At 34.9% G+C, this 17930-nt stretch overlaps 1 long non-coding RNA gene across 3 annotated transcripts in view; it reads left to right on the forward strand.

Annotated features, from left to right (window-relative positions):
* The window catches only part of LOC113603629 (uncharacterized), a 114429-nt gene that overhangs the window by 24075 nt on the left and 72424 nt on the right, over positions 1-17930 (forward strand). The gene's annotated exons all lie outside the window — the stretch shown is intronic.

Raw genomic sequence — 17930 nt, forward strand, 5'->3', positions numbered from 1 at the left:
ATGACCTGAAGTATTTGGATACAGAGGGTGAGGGTGTTCAGGCCTAAGCTTATTTGCTTTTGTAGTAGAAAAAAAAAAAAAAAAGCCTTCAGATTATCAGGCCTCCAGACACTATGAATAATCCGTTCCATAGAATAGTATCCTTAGCAAAGCCAGACAGAAGAAACCTCTTAACCATCAAGGTAGGACTACTTGTTTTGGTCAATTTGAATTCAAAAGGAAACATAAAAGGATAATAATTCTTATAAACACTTTATTTTCACTCATCCATTCACTAATATTTTGGTATGAAGCCAAGGTCTTTTCTTCGAGTATGGGTTTTTCTCACATAAACCTTAGTTCATAATGCATTGAGGCATCTAGATTTACACTTCCTTTTTTTTTTTTAACGTTTATTTATTTTTGAGACAGAGAGAGACAGAGCATGAACGGGGGAGGGGCAGAGAGAGAGGAAGACACAGAATCGGAAGCAGGCTCCAGGCTCTGAGCCATCAGCCCAGAGCCTGACACGGGGCTCGAACTCACGGACCATGAGATCGTGACCTGAGCTGAAGTCAGACGCCTAACCGACTGAGCCACCCAGGCGCCCCTACACTTCCTTTTTTTAAGTAGAGTGAGAATTCCACAAGAATTTTGTAAAATATATGACAGAAAAATCCTTTAAAATTTTACAATTTCCCTCAATTTTTATATTTTGAGAGCAATTTTTAAGCAATTGATTTTTATCAAGTCATTCTAAAGCATTTAATTTAGTTTTCATAGAAAAAAAACTCTATTGTCATACTTACAGTTCATTGGTTTCTGTAATTCTGTAATACTTAATTCAAGTACATAATTACAATAAGTGTAACTGGCATAAATAAGTTTAGGAAAAGAGACAAACTGGGTAGCCATAAAACTCTGTTGATGGGAACAGGTATGCCTGGTAGGTTAAGGGTGGTACCCATAGCCACGAACATTCTGTGGACTACAGGCTTCAGTCAGGATGTTTTACAGAAGAATGGAATATATTAATTGACCAAACAATCAGTTGAGCAGAGATTGGGTAAGACAGCAACTATTATTTTGTATTTCCTCTCTACTTTCAGAAAGGCCACCTGTAGCCTAAGCTTATGTCACTCACATAAGACCTAACTCAAGGCTGTATTATATACTCAAAATCTCCAAAATCCTAATTGATTTTTTTAACCAGATGTCTTAATGCTTTAGCCTTGGTAGACATGTGTTCAGAGTCCCAAAATACAATAGGAAATATTTTAACCAGTTGCAACATACAGAGGTTGCCTACTTCCAGCCTACCTTCTCAGCTCAGATGATTCCAAATTTTAGCATCTATTCTTTGTAACATCTCATGTTATAAGAAATGCTGTATGAGTTATGCTACTTCTGGGTGCAAGTAATAGGAGAGACTTACTCAAAGTGGGTTAATTAACAAGGAAGATGTATTGGTTCATGTAAAAACTCCAGGATGAAACTAATTTAACAGTGTATGTCAACTATATTTAAAAACAAAACAAAACAAAACAAACCCCCCCAAAATGAGCATATTTCAGACAAGGCTCAGAGATCCAGTATATGGTTGTGTAGATTGTTCACTGCTCCAAGGAGCCTGGGCAAGGGGGGCAGGTGGGGCCTGAATTCAGCTTACCAACCAATATGTTCAAGCATGGAACTGGATCTGTTTGGAGAAAGAGGTGCCATTTTATTTACATGAAGGATTAATAGCAAAGCCATGCTCCTGCAGGCTGAATTTGTCTAGTTTATCCACTCAGAGGCAATGTATGTTCTAATACTGGGACGCTTGGCAGCTCAACAATGTCAAGCAAGAATCAGTTTATTTTCCCCTGTTACCCATTTCCTTACGTCAGCAAGCCATATCCCTTGGCTCCACTGTGTTCACCAGTTGAAGGCCAGCATCAACTAAGTCATCCTTTTTCTTGTCCAGTGGGAGAGTGAACTCCTCAAACAATGAATATGTTAGCTTCCATATTTGTTCAACCTTATATCCGTCACTAAACCAATCTCCATAGCAGGAAGATTTAGCATGTTGGCTAAGGTAGGATTTATATTTGCCATTTTGCTATTTTTCTTTCATATGTCTTAGGTCTCTTCTATTTCTCCATTTCTCCAGTAGTGCTCTCTTTCATTGTAAATAAATATTTGCTAGTATACCGTTTTAATTTCCTTGTGTTTTGGTTTTCCTAGGGATTACAATTAACATTTCAATGTATACCAATCTAGTTCAGATTGATACCAGCTAATATACTTGTTTCTTTCCTCCTTTATGCTGTTGTTGTCATACAAATTACAAACTTATCAACAGTTTTATTGCTTTATGCAGTTTTAAAATTTTTGATGTAACTGTAGATTCACATGCAGTTATAAGAAATAATGTAGGGAAATTTTAGGTATCCTTTACACAATTTTCGTCAGTGAAACACATTCAAAACTATAGTCTTCATTTCTCATAGATAAATGTCTAGGAATACAATTGCTTGTTTGTATGGTAGTTGCATGTTTACTCTGGCTGCCAAACTGTCTTCTAGAATGATTGTACCATTTTACATTCTCATCGGCAATATATGGGTAATTCATTTTCTCTGTATCCTCACCAGTGTTTGGTATCGTCACTATATTTTAGTCATTCCGATAGGTATGTAGGGATATCTCACTGTGGTTTTCATCTGTATTTCCATAATGGCTAATGATGTAGATTTTTTTTTCATTTGCTTATTTGTCTTTTGTATGTCCTCTTTTCGTGAAATATTACTTCATATATCAATTGCAAATTTAATATCTGAATTGTTTGGGGTTTAAATTTTTTAATTTTAATTTTTAATAGACGTTATTTTTTAGAGAAATTTTAGGTTCAAAGCAAAATGAAACAGAAACTACAGAGAGTTCCTATATACTCCCTGCCACTATACATGCACAGCCTTCCCTAGTATCAATATCTCTCAAAAGAGTGGTACATTTGTTACAAAGAATGAGCCTATATTGATGCATTACAATTACCCAAAGTCCATAGTTTATAAAGTGCAGGGTCCACTTTATATTCTATGGCTTTCAACAAGTGTATGTATAATGACATTTATCCACATTACAGTATCATAGCAAGTCATTTCACTGCCCTAAAAGTACTCTGTGCTCCTGCTATTCAACCTTCTTTCCCTGTTTAGCATGGATTATTTTTTAGTGTCTCCATAGTTTTGTCATATAGTTGGGATCAGGCAGTATGTAGCCTTTTCAGATCGGCTTCTTTCATTTAATACTATGCATTAAGTTTCCTCCATGTCTTTTCATGGCTTGATAGCTAATTTCTTTTTAGCATTGAGTAACAGTTCATTGTCTGGGTGTACCACAGTTTGTTCATCCATTTGCCTACTGAAGGATATCTTGATTGCTTACAAATCTTGGCAATTATGAATAAAGCTGCTATAAATACCTGTGTGTAGGTTTCTGTGTGAACATGAGTTTTCAACTCATTTGAGTAAATAACAAGGAATATGTTTGCTGTATCATATGGTGGGAGTTTAGTTTTGTGAGAAGCTGCCCAGCTGTCTTTCAAAGTGCCTATGTCATTTTGCATTCCCATCAGCAGTGAATGAATGAATATTCTTGTTACTCCGTATACTTGCCAACATCTGGCGGTGTCACTGTTTTGAATTTTAGTTATTCTAAGAGATATTTAGTGGTATCTCATTGTTATTTTAATTTGCAGTTCCCTATTGACATGAATCTGAAGCAGGCTCCAGCCTCTGAGCTGTCAGCACAGAGCCGTATGCAGGGCTCAACCTCATGAATTGTGAGATCATGACCTGAGCAGAAATTAGACACTTAACCAACTGAGCCACCTAGGCGCCCATTTTTTTTTTCAAATCTTAATGTTATTTATTTTTCAAAATGACCAAGAGCCTTTGACAGGTAGATTTGTTTTATAACTGCCGATTTCTTGAATAAAAGAGCAATATACACCAAGCCTAGAAAAATTAATCATACCCTTTTCATATGCTTATTTGTCATCTTTATATCTTCTTTGATGAGGTGTCTGTTCAGGTCTTTTGCCCATTTTTTGAATCAGGTTGTTCATTATTTTTAAGTTCTAAGGGTTTCTTACATATTTTGAAGTCCATTTCCAGATACATCTTTTTTAAAAATTTTATTTATTGTTTAATTTACATCCAAGTTAGCATATAGCAATTCAGGAGTAGATGATTTCAACAGTGATTTCAGGAGTAGATTCCTTAATGCCCCTTACCCATTTAGCCCATCACCCTCCCACAACCCCTTCAGTAACCCTCTGTTCTCTATATTTAAGAGTCTCTTGTGTTTTTGTCCCCCTCCCTGTTTTTATATTCTTTTTGCTTCCCTTCCCTTATTTTCATCTGTTTAGTATCTTAAATTCCTCATATGAGTGAATTCATATAATATTTGTCTTTCTCTGACTAATTTTGCTTAGCATAATACCCTCCAGTTCTATCCAGGTAGTTGCAAATGGCAAGATTTCATTCTTTTTGATTGTTGTGTAATACTCTATTGTGTGTGTGTGTGGATACACACATACATACATACCACATCTTCTTTATCCATTCATCCATCAATGAACATGTGGGCTCTTTCCATACTTTGGTTATTGTCGATAGCACTGCTATAAACATTTGGGGGCATGTGCCCCTTTGAAACGACACACCTCTATCCCTTAGGTAAAGACCGAGTAGTGCAATTGCTGGGTCATAGGGTAGTTCTATTTTTAATTTTTTGAGGAACCTCCATACTGTTTTCCAGAGCGGCTGTACCAGTTTGCATTCCCACCAGCAGGGCAAAAGAGATCCTCTTTCTCCGCATCCTCGCCAACCTCTGTTGTTGCCTGAGTTGTTAATGTTAGCCATTCTGACAGGTGTGAGGTGGTATCTCATTGTGGTTTTGATTTGTATTTCCCTGATGATGAGTGATGTTGAGCATTTTTTCATGTGTCTATTCACCACCAGATATATCTTTTAAAACATTTTCTTCCAGTCTGTGGGTTGTCTTCTCATTTTTTGACAGTGTCTTTTGCAGAGCAGAAGTTTTCAATAAAGCCCATGAATTATTTGTTTCATAGAATAAATTTATGAATTATTTATTCCATAGATGATGCATTTGGTTGTATTTTTTAACTGATAAATTTCAAGAATTTTTTATATATTCAAGACACTAGTCATTTGTCAGATATGTGGTTTGTAGATATCTTCTCCCACTCTTTATATAAAGCAAACTTTTCTAATTTTAATTAAGGCCACTTTATCCAGTTTTCATTTAGGAGTCATGGTTTTGGTGTCAAATCTAAGAACTCATCAGAGATCCTGGAGATTATCCTATTTTTTTTCCCTAAAAGTATATGTAGTTTCATAGTGTACATCAAAGACTGATACATTTTGAACTAGTTTCTATATAAGGTATAAGACCCAGATAAAGTCTTTTTTTCTCTTTTTTTGTCCATAATGCCCAATTGTTCCAGCACCATTTGTTGAAAAGGCTATCTTTCCTCAATTGAATTTCTTTTTCAATTTTCTCTACAGTCAAGCATATTTTTTAGTCTATTTCTGAATTCTTTATTTTGTACTATTATTCTGTATATCTGTCTTCCCATCTCTACCACACAGCTTTGATTTACCATAGCTCTAAAATAAGTTTTAAACCAGGTAGAGTAATTCTTCAGACTTTATTCTTCTTTTTCCAAAAAAAAAAAAAGTTAAGTTTAAATCCCTTGACTTTCTTTATAAATTTTGCAGTAATTTTGTCTATAGCTACAAAGAGTCTTGCTGGAATTTTGTAAAGACTTGCATTAAACCTGCATATCAATTTGATGATAACTGACATCTTTATTATGTTGAGTCTTGCAATCCATGAACCTAATATGTTTCTCCATTTTTAGATTATTATTTCTTTCATCAGTATTTTGTAGTTTTTGACATACCAGTACTGTACATGTTTTGATAGATTTATGCCTAAGTATCTAATATATTAAGTGATTATAAATGTCATTGGAGTTTTAGTTTTTGTATTTACATGTTCATTGCTAGTATATAGAGATGATCATAATATTTCATCTTTCTCTTGTAACCTGTGACATTGATGAACTTCCTTAGTTGTTCTAGTTCTTTTGTAGAATCCTTGGGCTATACTATGCAGATAGTCATGTCATCTGCAAATAGAGACAGCTTTATTTCTTCCTTTTATATTTGTATGTCTTTTATTTCCTTTTCTTCCCTTATTACACTGAATAGAACTGCCAGCACGGTGTTGAATAAGAGTCATCAGAGCAGAAATCCTTGCCTTGTTCCAGATCTTAGAGGAAAAACATTCAGTTTTTTATCGTTACCTGTGATGTTACATGTGGTTTTTGTAACATTCTTTATCAAATGGAGAATGTTCCCCTCTCCTTATTTTTTTTGAGAGATTTTATCATGAATGGGTGTGGGATTTTATCAAATTCTCTTTCTACATTAGTTGATATGATCATGTGATTTGTCTCCTTTAGTCTGTTAATGCGGTGGTAAGTAGATTGATTTGTGAAGAGTGTACCAACTTTGTATCCTTGAAATAAATACCATTGGTTATGTGTACATACATTTTTATATGTTGCTGAATTCTATGTGATAATGTTTTGTTAAATATTTTTGTGTGTATATTCACAAGAGGATATACACTGCTCTGCAGTGTTTTTTTAAATATGAAATTTATTGTCAAATTGGTTTCTATATGACACCCAGTGCTCATCCCAACAAGTGCCCTCCTCGATGCCCATCATCCACTTTCTGCTCTCCCCCACCCCTCCCCATCAACCCTCAGTTTGTTCTCTGTATTTAAGAGTATTTTATGGTTTGCCTCCCTCCCTGTCTGTCACTTTTTCCCCCCCTTCCCTTCCCCCATGGTCTTCTGTTAAGTTTCTCAAGATCCACATATGAGTGAAAACATATGGTATCTGTCTTTCTCTGACTGACTTATTTCACTTAGCATAATATCCTCCAGTTCTATCCACATTGCTGCAAATGGCAAGATTTCATTCTTTCTCATTGCCACGTAGTATTCCATTGTATATATAAACCACATCTTCTTTATTCATTTATCAGTTGATGGACATTTAGGCTCTTTCCATAATTTGGCTATTGTTGAAAGTGCTGCTATAAACATTGGAGTACAAGTGCCCCTATGCATCAGCACTTCTGTATCCCTTGGGTAAATTCCTAGCAGTGCTATTGCTGGGTCATTGAGTAGTTCTACTTTTACTTTTTTGAGGAACCTCCACACTATTTTCCAGAGTGGCTGCATTAGCTTGCATTCCCACCAACAGTGCAAGAGGGTTCTCATTTCTCCACATCCTTGCCAGCATCTATAATCTGATTTGTTCATTTTAGCCACTCTGACCGGTGTGAGGTGGTATCTCACTGTGACTTTGATTTGTATTTCCCTGATGATAAGTGACATTGAGCATTGTTTCATGTGTCTGTTGGCCATCTGGATGTCTTCTTTGGAAAAGTGTCTATTCATTTCTTATGCCCATTTCTTCACTGGATTATTTGCTTTTCAGGTGTGAAGTTTGGTGAGTTCATTATAGATTTTGGATACTAGCCCTTTATCTGATGCGTCATTTGCAAATATCTTTTCCCGTTCCATTGGTTGCCTTTTAGTTTTGTTGATTGTTTCCTTTGCAGTGCAGAAGCTTTTTATCTTGATGAGGTCCCAATAGTTCATTTTTGCTTTTAATTCCCTTACCTTTGGAGATGTGTCGAGTAAGAAATTGCTACAGCTGAGGTCAAAGAGGTTTTTTTCCTGATTTCTCCTCTAGGGTTTTGATGGTTTCCTGTCTCACATTCAGGTCTTTCATCTATTTTGTGTTTATTTTTGTGTATGATGTAAGAAAGTGTCTAGTTTCATTCTTCTGCATGTTGCTGTCCAGTTCTCCCAGCACCATTTGTTAAAGAGACTGTCTTTTTTTTCATTGGATACTCTTTCCTGCTTTGTCAAAGATTAGTTGGCCATATATTTGTGGGTACAATTCAGGGTTCTCTATTCCATTCGTCTATGTGTGTGTTTTTGTGCCAATACCATGTTGTCTTGATGATTACAGTTTTGTAGTAGAGGCTAAAGTCTGGGATTGTGATGGCTCCCTCTTTGATTTTCTTCTTCAATATTACTTTGGTTATTCAGGGTCTTCTGTGGTTCTGTACAAATTTTAGGATTGCTTGTTCTACCTTTGAGAAGAATGCTGATGCAATTTTGATTGGGACTGCATTCAATGTATAGGTTGCTTTGGGTAGTATTGACATTTTAACAATATTTATTCTTCCAATCCATGAACATGGAATGTTTTTCCATTTCTTTGTATTTTCAATGTCCTTCATAAGCTTTCTATAGTTTTCAGCATATAGATCTTTTACATCTTTGGTTAGGTTTATTCCTAGGTATTTTATGGTTCTTGGTGCAATTGTAAGTGGGATCAGTTTCTTTATTTCTCTTTCTGTTGCTTCATTATTGGTGTATAAAATGCAACCGATTTCTGTTACATTGATTTTGTACCTTTCGACTTTGCTGAATTCATGTATCAGTTCTAGCAGAGTTTTGGTGGGGTCTTTTGGGTTTTCCATGTAGAGTATCATGTCGTCTGAAAAAAGTGAAAGTTTGACTTCTTTGCCAATTTTGATGCGTTTTATTTCATTTTGTTGTCTGATTACTGATGTAAGGACTTCCAACACTGTGTTAAACAACAGTGTTGAGAGTGGACATCCTTGTCGTGTTCCTGATCTCAGGGGGAAAGCTCTCAGTTTTTCCCCATTGAGGATGATATTAGCTGTGGGATTTTCATAAATAGCTTTTATGATGTTTAAGTATGTTCCTTCTATCCCGATTTTCTTGAGGGTTTTTATTAAGAAAGCATACTGTATTTTGTCTAATGCTTTTTCTGCATCTATTGACAGGATCATATGGTTCTTATCCTTTTTTTTTTATTATTAATGTGATGTATCACATTGATTGATTTGCAAATATTGAACCAGCCCTGCAGCCCAGGAATGAATCCCACTTGATCATAATGGATAAGTCTTTTTATATGCTGTTGAATTCGATTTGCTAGTGTCTTGTTGAGAATTTTTGCATCCATATTCATCAGGGATATTGGCCTGTACTTCTCCTTTTTTGTTGGGTCTCTGTCTGGTTTGGGAATCAAAGTAATGCTGGCTTCATAGAATGATTCCAGAAGTTTTCTTTCCATTTCTATATTTTGGAACAGCTTGAGAAGGATAGGTATTAACTCTGCTTTAAATGTCTGGTAGAATTCTCCATGGAAACCATCTGGTCCAGAACTCTTATTTGTTGAGAGATTTTTGATAACCGATTCAATTTCTTCACTAGTTATGGGCCTATTCAAATTTTCTATTTCTTCCCGTTTGAGTTTTGGTAGTATGTGGGCATTTAGGAATTTGTCCATTTCTTCCAGGTTGTCCAATTTGTCAGCATATAATTCTTCATAGTTTTCCTGATAATTGCTTGTATTTGAGGGATTAGTTGTAATAAATCCATTTTAATTCGTGATTTTATCTATTTGGGTCCTCCCTCTTTTCTTTTGAGAAGCCTGGCTAGAGGTCTTGTTTATTTTTTATATATCAATTTTGTTTGTTTTTTCAAAAAACAAACTCTTGGTTTCATTGATCTGGTCAATTGTTTTTTGTTTTTTTTTTTTTTTTAGATTCTATATTGTTTATTTCTGCTCTGATCTTTATTATGTCTCTTCTTCTGCCAGGTTTGGGGTGTCTTTGCTGTTCTGTTAGGTGTTGTTAGTTCCTTTAGGTGTGTTGTTAGATTTTATATTTGGGATTTTTCTTGTTTCTTGAGATAGGCCTGGATTGCAATGTATTTTCCTCTTAAGACTGCCGTTGCTGCATCCCAGAGGTTTTGGATTGTTGTGTTTTCATTTTCATTTGTTTCCATATAATTTTTAAATTTATTCTCTAATTGCCATTCGTTCTTTAGTGGGATGTTCTTTAACCTCCATGCTTTTGGAGGTTTTCCAGACTTTTTCCTGTGGTTGATTTCAAGTTTCATAGCATTGTGATCTGAAAGTGTGCATGGTATCATCTCAATTCTTTTATCAATATGAGAGCTGTTTTGTGACCCCAGTATGTGATCTGTCTTGGAGAATGTTCCATGTGCACTCGAGAAGAAAGTATATTCTGCTGCTTTAGGATGTAGAGTTCTAAATATATCTGTCAAGTCCATCTGGTCCATTGTATCATTCAGGGCCATTGTTTCTTTACTGATTTTTCTGTCTAGATGATTTGTCCATTGTTGTAAGTGGAGTATTAAAGTCGCCTGCAATTACCACATTCTTACCAATAAGACTGCTTAGGTTCGTGATTGTTTTATGTATGTGGGTGCTTCCGACCGAATTCGGTCCATAGACATTTATAATTGTTAGCTCTTCCTGATGGATAGATCCTGTAATTATTATATAATGCTCTTCTTCCTCTCTTGTTACAGCCTTTAATTTAAAGTCTAGTTTGTCTGATATAAGTATGGCTACTCCAGCCTTCTTTTGACTTCCAGTAGCGTGATAGATAGTTCTCCATCCCCTCACTTTCAATCTGAAGGTGTCCTCGAGTCTAAAATGAATCTCTTGTAGACAGAAAATAGATGGGTCTTGTTGTTTTTTTTTTTTTTTATCCATTCTGATACCCTATGTCTTTTGATTGGAACATTTAGTCCATTTACATTCAGTGTTATTATTGAAAGATACAGGTTTAGAGTCATTGTGTTATTTGTACGTTTCATGCTTATAGTGATGTCTCTGGTACTTTGTGGTCCTTGGAACATTTCACTCACAGAGTCCCCCTTAGGATCTCTTCTAGAGCTGGTTTAGTGGTGATGAATTCCTTCAGTTGTTTGTTTTGGAAAACCTTTCTCTCTCCTTCTATTCTGAATGACAGGCTTGCTGGATAAACGATTCTTGGCTGCATATTTTTCCTGTTCATCACATTGAAGATTTCCTGCTTTTCTTTTCTGGCATAGCCAAGTTTCAGTATATAGGTCTGCTCCTCCCCTTATGTGACCACCTTTGTATGTTAAGGTCTGTTTATCTCGAGCTGCTTTCAGAATTCTCTCTTTATCTTTGTATTTTTCCAGTTTCTCTATGATATGTCATGCAGAAGGCTGTGAACTCCACTTTCTTTATAGTTATAAAGGATACTCAATTGTCTTTTATAATTGATGAATTGTGTTTTTGTTTTTTTGAAGAATTAGTTTATTTTATCTAAGTCGTCGAATTTATGTGTGTAAAGTTATTCATGGTGTTCCTTTATTATCTTTTTGATGTCTGCAGGGTCTATAATGATACCTCATTACAGGTAACTCAGATCTTTACTTTTTATCTTTGTCAGTCTTGTTAGAGGCTTGTCAATTTTGTTGATCTTTTCGAAGAACATCTCTTTGTTTAATTGGTTTTCTTTCTTTCTTGTTTGTTTGTTTGTTTCCAATTTCATGGATTCCTGCTTCAAACTTTATTATTTACCTCCTCGTACTTGCTTTGGGTTTGCTTTTCTCTTGTTTAGTCCTTAAGCAAAATCTTAGATTATTAATTTGAGACTTTCCCTTTTTCTAATGTATGCATTAAGTGATATGTATTTCCCTCTTGTACTCTTTCAGCTGTGTCCCACACATTTTGTTACAGTGTATTTTTGTTTTCATTCAGTTCAATGTATTTTCTTTATTTCCATTGAGAATTGTTTGATCTATAGTTTATTTAGAAATATGTTGTTTAGTTTTAAGTTTTGGGAGATTTTCCAGTTAGCTTTTTGTTACTGATTTCTAGTTTGATTGCATTGTTGTTAGAGAATATATTTTTATGATTTCAATTCTTTTAAATTTGTTGAGGTTTGTTTGATATCTCAGGATGTGATTTTGGCATATGTTCCATGGGTGCTTAAAAATAATGTGCAATCTGTGTTGGGTGGGAATGCTTTATAAATATGGATTATATCCTGGTGGTTGGTAGTGTTTTTTAGTTCTATAATTTCTATGTCTAGTTATTCTATCAATTGTTGGGACAGAGATTTTGAAATCTCCAACTATAATTGTGTGGTCTACTTCTTTCAGCTGTTTAAGTTTGACATCATCAGAGTCTTATTTTTTGGTTTAGGAACATTTTGGATTGCTAGGTCTTCTTGGTGGATTGATCTTTTTATCATTATGTAATGTTCTTCTCTGTCCCTGGTAATCTCCTTTGCACTGCCACTCTGCTTTGTTAAGCCACTCTGCTATCATTTAATTAATATTTGTATAATATACATTTTTCCAGTATTTCATTTTCACTCTGCCTATATCATTATATAAACTGAAATAAATTTTTGTTGGTGGCATATAGTTAGGTCATGTTTTTTTCAGTCCTCACAGCTAATTTCTGTCTTTTAATTGATTCATTTAGATAATTTCCACTTAATGTAATTATTGGTATGTTAGGACTAATGTCAACAACTTAATTTTTGTCTTATGTTTTTCATTTTACCATTTTCTTTCTCTTGCCTTTCTGCAAGTTATTTGAACATGTTTTATAATTCCATTTTGATTTATCTATAGGGTCTTTGAGTGTATCTGTATGGCTTTTTAGTTGTCCTATGTAATATGTTGTGTATAAATAAGTTAACAGTCTACTGATGTCATCAATATGCCAGTTCAAATGAAATATAAAACACTTCACCTCCCTTACGTCTTTTCTATATACTTTTTTTCCTCTATATATTTAGAAACACATCAGAGAGTGTTACAAATTTTGTTTCAAACACCAAACCATTGAGTTTAGAGAACTCAATAAGAAAAGCCTATTTATAAAACCATATTTTTGCATACCAGGTTTTTTCTTTCTTCCTGATGATCCAGAGATCTTTGTTTCCTTTTAATTAGAGAACTGTCTTTAGCCACATATTTTTACATTAGGTCTCTTGGTGACAAATTCTCTAAGTTTTCCTTAATTTGAGAATGCCTTGGTTTCTTCCTTCATTTCTGAAATACATTTTTGCTGGGTATAAGATTTGGGTTGATGATACTTTCCTTTCAAAAGTTGGAAAATATTTGTCATTTCCTTCTGGCCACATGGTTTCTAGTGAGAAATGTATTGTTTATCTAATTGGATTTTCCCCTGTAAGTAAGGTTTTCCTCTGGCTGTTTTCAATAAATTTTTTTTTGTCTTTAGTTTTTAGAAATTTAATATTAATGCATTATGGCATGCATTTCTGTGTCTGTTTCCTGTTTGTGGTTTGCTTAGCTTTTGAACTGCATTTCTACCATATTTGGGACGTTTGAACCATTGTTTCTTTGAGTACTTTTTTAACTCCACCTTGTTTTTCTCCTCCTTTGGGATTCTGATAACTTATATATTAGGTCTGTTATTAGCGTTCCACAGATCGCTGAAAGTTTTTCTTTTATTTCCATTTTGCTTTCTTTGTCATTCAGGTTAGTTAATTTTTATTGTTGTATCATCTCATTTGCTGATTCTTTCCTCTGTCCCTCCATTTGATTGTTGAGTGTATCAACTGAGCTTTGTATTTTGGTTATTATCTTTTTTGTTTCTAATATTTCAGTTTGGTTCTTCTTTGTCTCTGTCACATTTGAGAGACTTTTATTTTAAGAGAGAGAGGGAAAGCACTGAGTGTGCAAGTGGGGAATGGGCAGAGGGAGAGGGAGAATCTCAATCAGGCTCCACACCCAGCACAAAGCCTGATGTAGGGCTTGATCCCATGACCATGAGATCATGAGCTGAACTGAAACCAAGAGTTAGATGCTTAACCAACTGAGCTACCCAGGTGCCCCTACATTTCTGAGATTTTTAAAATTTATTTAAAGATTTTGTATTTTTTGTCACTTGTTTCCAGAATTTTTGCATTTGCTGTCAAAACATTTTTATCATGGCTACTTGGAAATACCTGATAATAATTCTAACATCTCTTTCACCTTGGTGTTGTCACCTGTTGATTGTGTTTTTTCATTAAGTGTGAGACTTTCCCAGTTCTTGGTATTATGATTTTTTTTTAATTTTTTTAATGTTTATTTATTTTTGAGAGAGAGAGAAGACAGAGTGCAAGGCAAGGAGGGGCAGAGAGACAGGGAAACACAGAATCAGAAGCAGGCTCCAGGTTCTGAGCTTTCAGCACAGAGCCTGATGCGGGGCTAGAACCCACGAACTCATGGGATGTGGAATTGAGAAGGAACTTCAGGTCAGATCATGACCTGAGCTGAAGTCAGACACTTAATGACTGAACCACCCAGGCACCCCTGAACAAATGTACATGTTTTAAGATAAAATGAAATATTAGAATTTAAGGGTAACTACCTTAAATCATTCGTTTGTTTTTTCAACATAATACTTAATTTTATTTTATTTTTTAATTTACATCCAAATTAGTTAGCATATAGTGCAACAATGATTTCAGGAGTAGATTCCTTAATGCCCTTTACCCATTTAGCCCATCCCCCCTCCCATAACCCCTCCAGTAACCCTCAGTTTGTTCTCCATATTTATGAGTCTCTTCTGTTTTGTCCCCCTCCCTGTTTTTATATTATTTTTATTTCCCTTCCCTTATGTTCATCTGTTTTGTCTCTTAAAGCCCTCATATGAGAGAAGTCATATGATTTTTGTCTTTCTCTGACTGACTAATTTCACTTAGCATAATACCCTCCAGTTCCATCCACATAGTTGCGAATGGCAAGATTTCATTCTTTTTGATTGCCGAGTAATACTTCATTGTGTGTGTGTGTGTATGTATATATATATATATATATATATATATATATATATATATATATATATACATACACACACCCCATCTTCTTTATCCATTCATCCATTGATGGACATTTGGTCTCTTTACACACTTTGGCTATTGTTGTGCTGCTATAGACATTTATAGTGCTGCTATAAACATTGGGGTTCATGTGTCCCTTTGAAACAGCACACCTGTATCCTTTGGATAAATACTAGTAGTGCAATTTCTGGGTCATAGGGTAGTTCTATTTTTAATTTTTGAGGAACCTCCATACTGTTTTCCAGAGCAGCTGCACCAGCTTGCATTCCCAAGTATTATGATTTTTTAAAATTGAAACATGGACATTTAATATGATATGACACTATGGATCTTCTTTAAACCTACTATTATAATTGGCTTCCTCTGATACCACCTGGTAGAGAATGGGGTGCCACTGCCTCATCATTGTCAAGTGTAGGTAGAAATCCAGATTCCCCATTCAGTCTCCATTGGTGCCCAATGGGGTATTCCTGGATAATGCTGTATGGTAGGAGTTCTGGTTCCCACATGGTGTCCACAGAGAAAACTCTGGGGTGGCCTTGTTAACAGTAAGAAATGGTGAAAGTCCAAGCTCTTCACTGGCCTCCTCTGATACTACCCAAGCAGGGAGGGGAAGGAGTGCCTTGTTGCTTCCCACTAGGGTTGGAAGTTCATGTTTCCCACATGATCCCCACTGATACCACCTGGGCTTCATTACTAGCTTGTGGGAAAGAAAGTCCTGGATCACTGCTTGGTCTTTTCTTACAACAGTCCAGCAGGAGTGTTGTAGTACTTCAGAATAGCTTTCGGAGGGTTGAAGTCAAGGTTCCTCACTTGGACTACGTTGGCATAGTTGGGGGTGGAGCCATAAGTTTTTATAGGGTGTTTAGCTGGAGTACAGTGGTTATTGTCTGTCTTGGTAGGCTTCTATACTGTTATTTTGGCAGGTGAGAGCAGGCGTATAGTGAGGCTTTTTTTTTTTTTTTTTTTTTTTTTTTTGCCTGTTCCTATTGCTGTTTCTGGATTGCAGGAAAACCAAGGCTCTCAGCACTATGCCATATCAATTTGGATGCTTTTCATTTCTTTTTCTTGTCTGATTGCTGTGGCTAGGACTTCCAGTACTGTGTTGAATAAAAGTGGTGAGAGTTGGTATCCTTGTCTTATTTCTCATCTTAGAAGAACAGCTTTCACAATAGAGTATGATGTTATCTGTTTGTTTGTCACTTATGGCTATTATTATGTTGAAATATGTTGCCTCTATACCCACCTTGTTGAGCGTTTTTATCATGGATGGATGTTGAATTGTGTCAAATGCTCTTCCTGATCTATTGAGATGATCATGATTTTTATCCTCCATTTGTTTACATAGTGTATCATGTTGATTGCTTTATAGATATTGAACCATCCTAGTATCCCTGGAATGAATGCCACTTGATTGTGGTGTGTGATCCTTTTAAAGTATTTTAAAGTATTGTTGAATTTTATCTGCAAATATTTTGTTGAAGATTTTTCCATTTATATTCAAATGGGATGTTGGCTGGTAATTCTCTTCCTTCCTTCCTTCCTTCCTTCCTTCCTTCCTTCCTTCCTTCCTTTTTTTTTTTTCTTTCTATCTTTCTTTCTTTTTTGTAGTGTCTGCATCTGGTTTTCATATCAGGGTGATGTTGGCCACATAAAATGAATTTGGAAGCACTTCTTCCTCTCAAATTTTTAAATATTTTGAGAAGGGTAGATATTAACTCTTATTTAAATGTTTGGTAGAATTCACCTGTGAAGAATTCACCAGGATCACTTATCTGGTCCTGGGCTTTATTTACTTATTTATTTATTTATTTATTTGGAGTTTTTAAATTACTAATTCAATTTCATAACTAGTAATTGGTCTGTTCACATTTTCCATTTCTTCCTGATTCAGTCTTGGATGATTGTATGTTTTTAGGAATTTGTCCATTTCTTCTAGGCTGTCCAGTTTGTTGGCCTATAATTGTTCATTTTAATCTATTATAATTTTGTAGTCTATTATGTATTTTTGTGGTGCTCACTGTTACTTCTCCTTTCATTTGGATTTTTTTGAGTCTTCTTTTTTCATGATGAGCTGGCCAAAGGTTTATCCATTTTGTTTCTTTTCAAAGAACTAGTTCTTAAGTGCATCCTACGTTTTTTGGTCTCTATTTCATTTATTTTTGCTCTGATCTTTATTATTTTCTTTTTTCCTTCTAACTTTGGGCTTTGTTTGTTCTTTTTTAGTTCCTTTGGATAAGGTAAGATAGTTTATTTGAGATTTTTCTTGTTTCTTGATGTAGACTTGTATTGCTATAAACTTTCCTCTTAGAACTGCTTTTGCTGTGTCTCTTAGATATTGGAACATTGTCTTTCCATTTTCATTTGTCTCAAGGTATCTTTTGATTTCCTCTTTGATATTTTTGTTGAATCATTGGTTGTTTATTGTTTAGGCTTTATGTGTTTGTATTTTTTTCAATTTTTTTTCTTGTAATTGATCTTTAGTTCCATACCATTGTGGTCAGAAAAGATCCTTCAACCTTCTTGAATTTATTGAGACATTTTTATTTTGTAACTGGAGTGTTAAAATTTCCTACTATGATTGTATTACTGTCAATTTCTCCTTTTATGTCTCTTAGTATTTGCTTTATGTATTTAGGTGCCCCATGATGGGTGCATAGGTATTTACAATTCTTGTATTTCTTGTTTGATTGATACCTTTATCTCTATGTATTATCGTTCTTTGTCTTGCCACAGTCTTTGTTTTAAAGTCTGTTTTGTCTGGATCAGTATTGTTATCCCAGCTTTCTTTTTTATTTCCATCTGCATATAATATATTTTTTCATCCCTTCACTTTCAGTCTGTGTTTATTTTTAGGTCTGAAGTTAGTCTCTTATAGGCAGCATATATATGGGTCTTTTTTTTTTTAATATGTTCGGTCACCCTATGTCTTTGATTGGAGCATTTATTTTATGTGTATGTAAAGTAATTACTGATAGGTATGTACTTATTGCAATTTTTTAAATTGTTTTCTGGTTGTTTTTGTAGTTCCTCTTCTGGAGCTGTTTTCCTATGTAATTTGATGACTTTTTTTATTGCTATGTTTGGATTCCTTTCTCTTTA

This window comes from Acinonyx jubatus, chromosome B4, assembly GCF_027475565.1.
Source record: "Acinonyx jubatus isolate Ajub_Pintada_27869175 chromosome B4, VMU_Ajub_asm_v1.0, whole genome shotgun sequence".
Classification (NCBI taxonomy): domain Eukaryota; kingdom Metazoa; phylum Chordata; class Mammalia; order Carnivora; family Felidae; genus Acinonyx; species Acinonyx jubatus.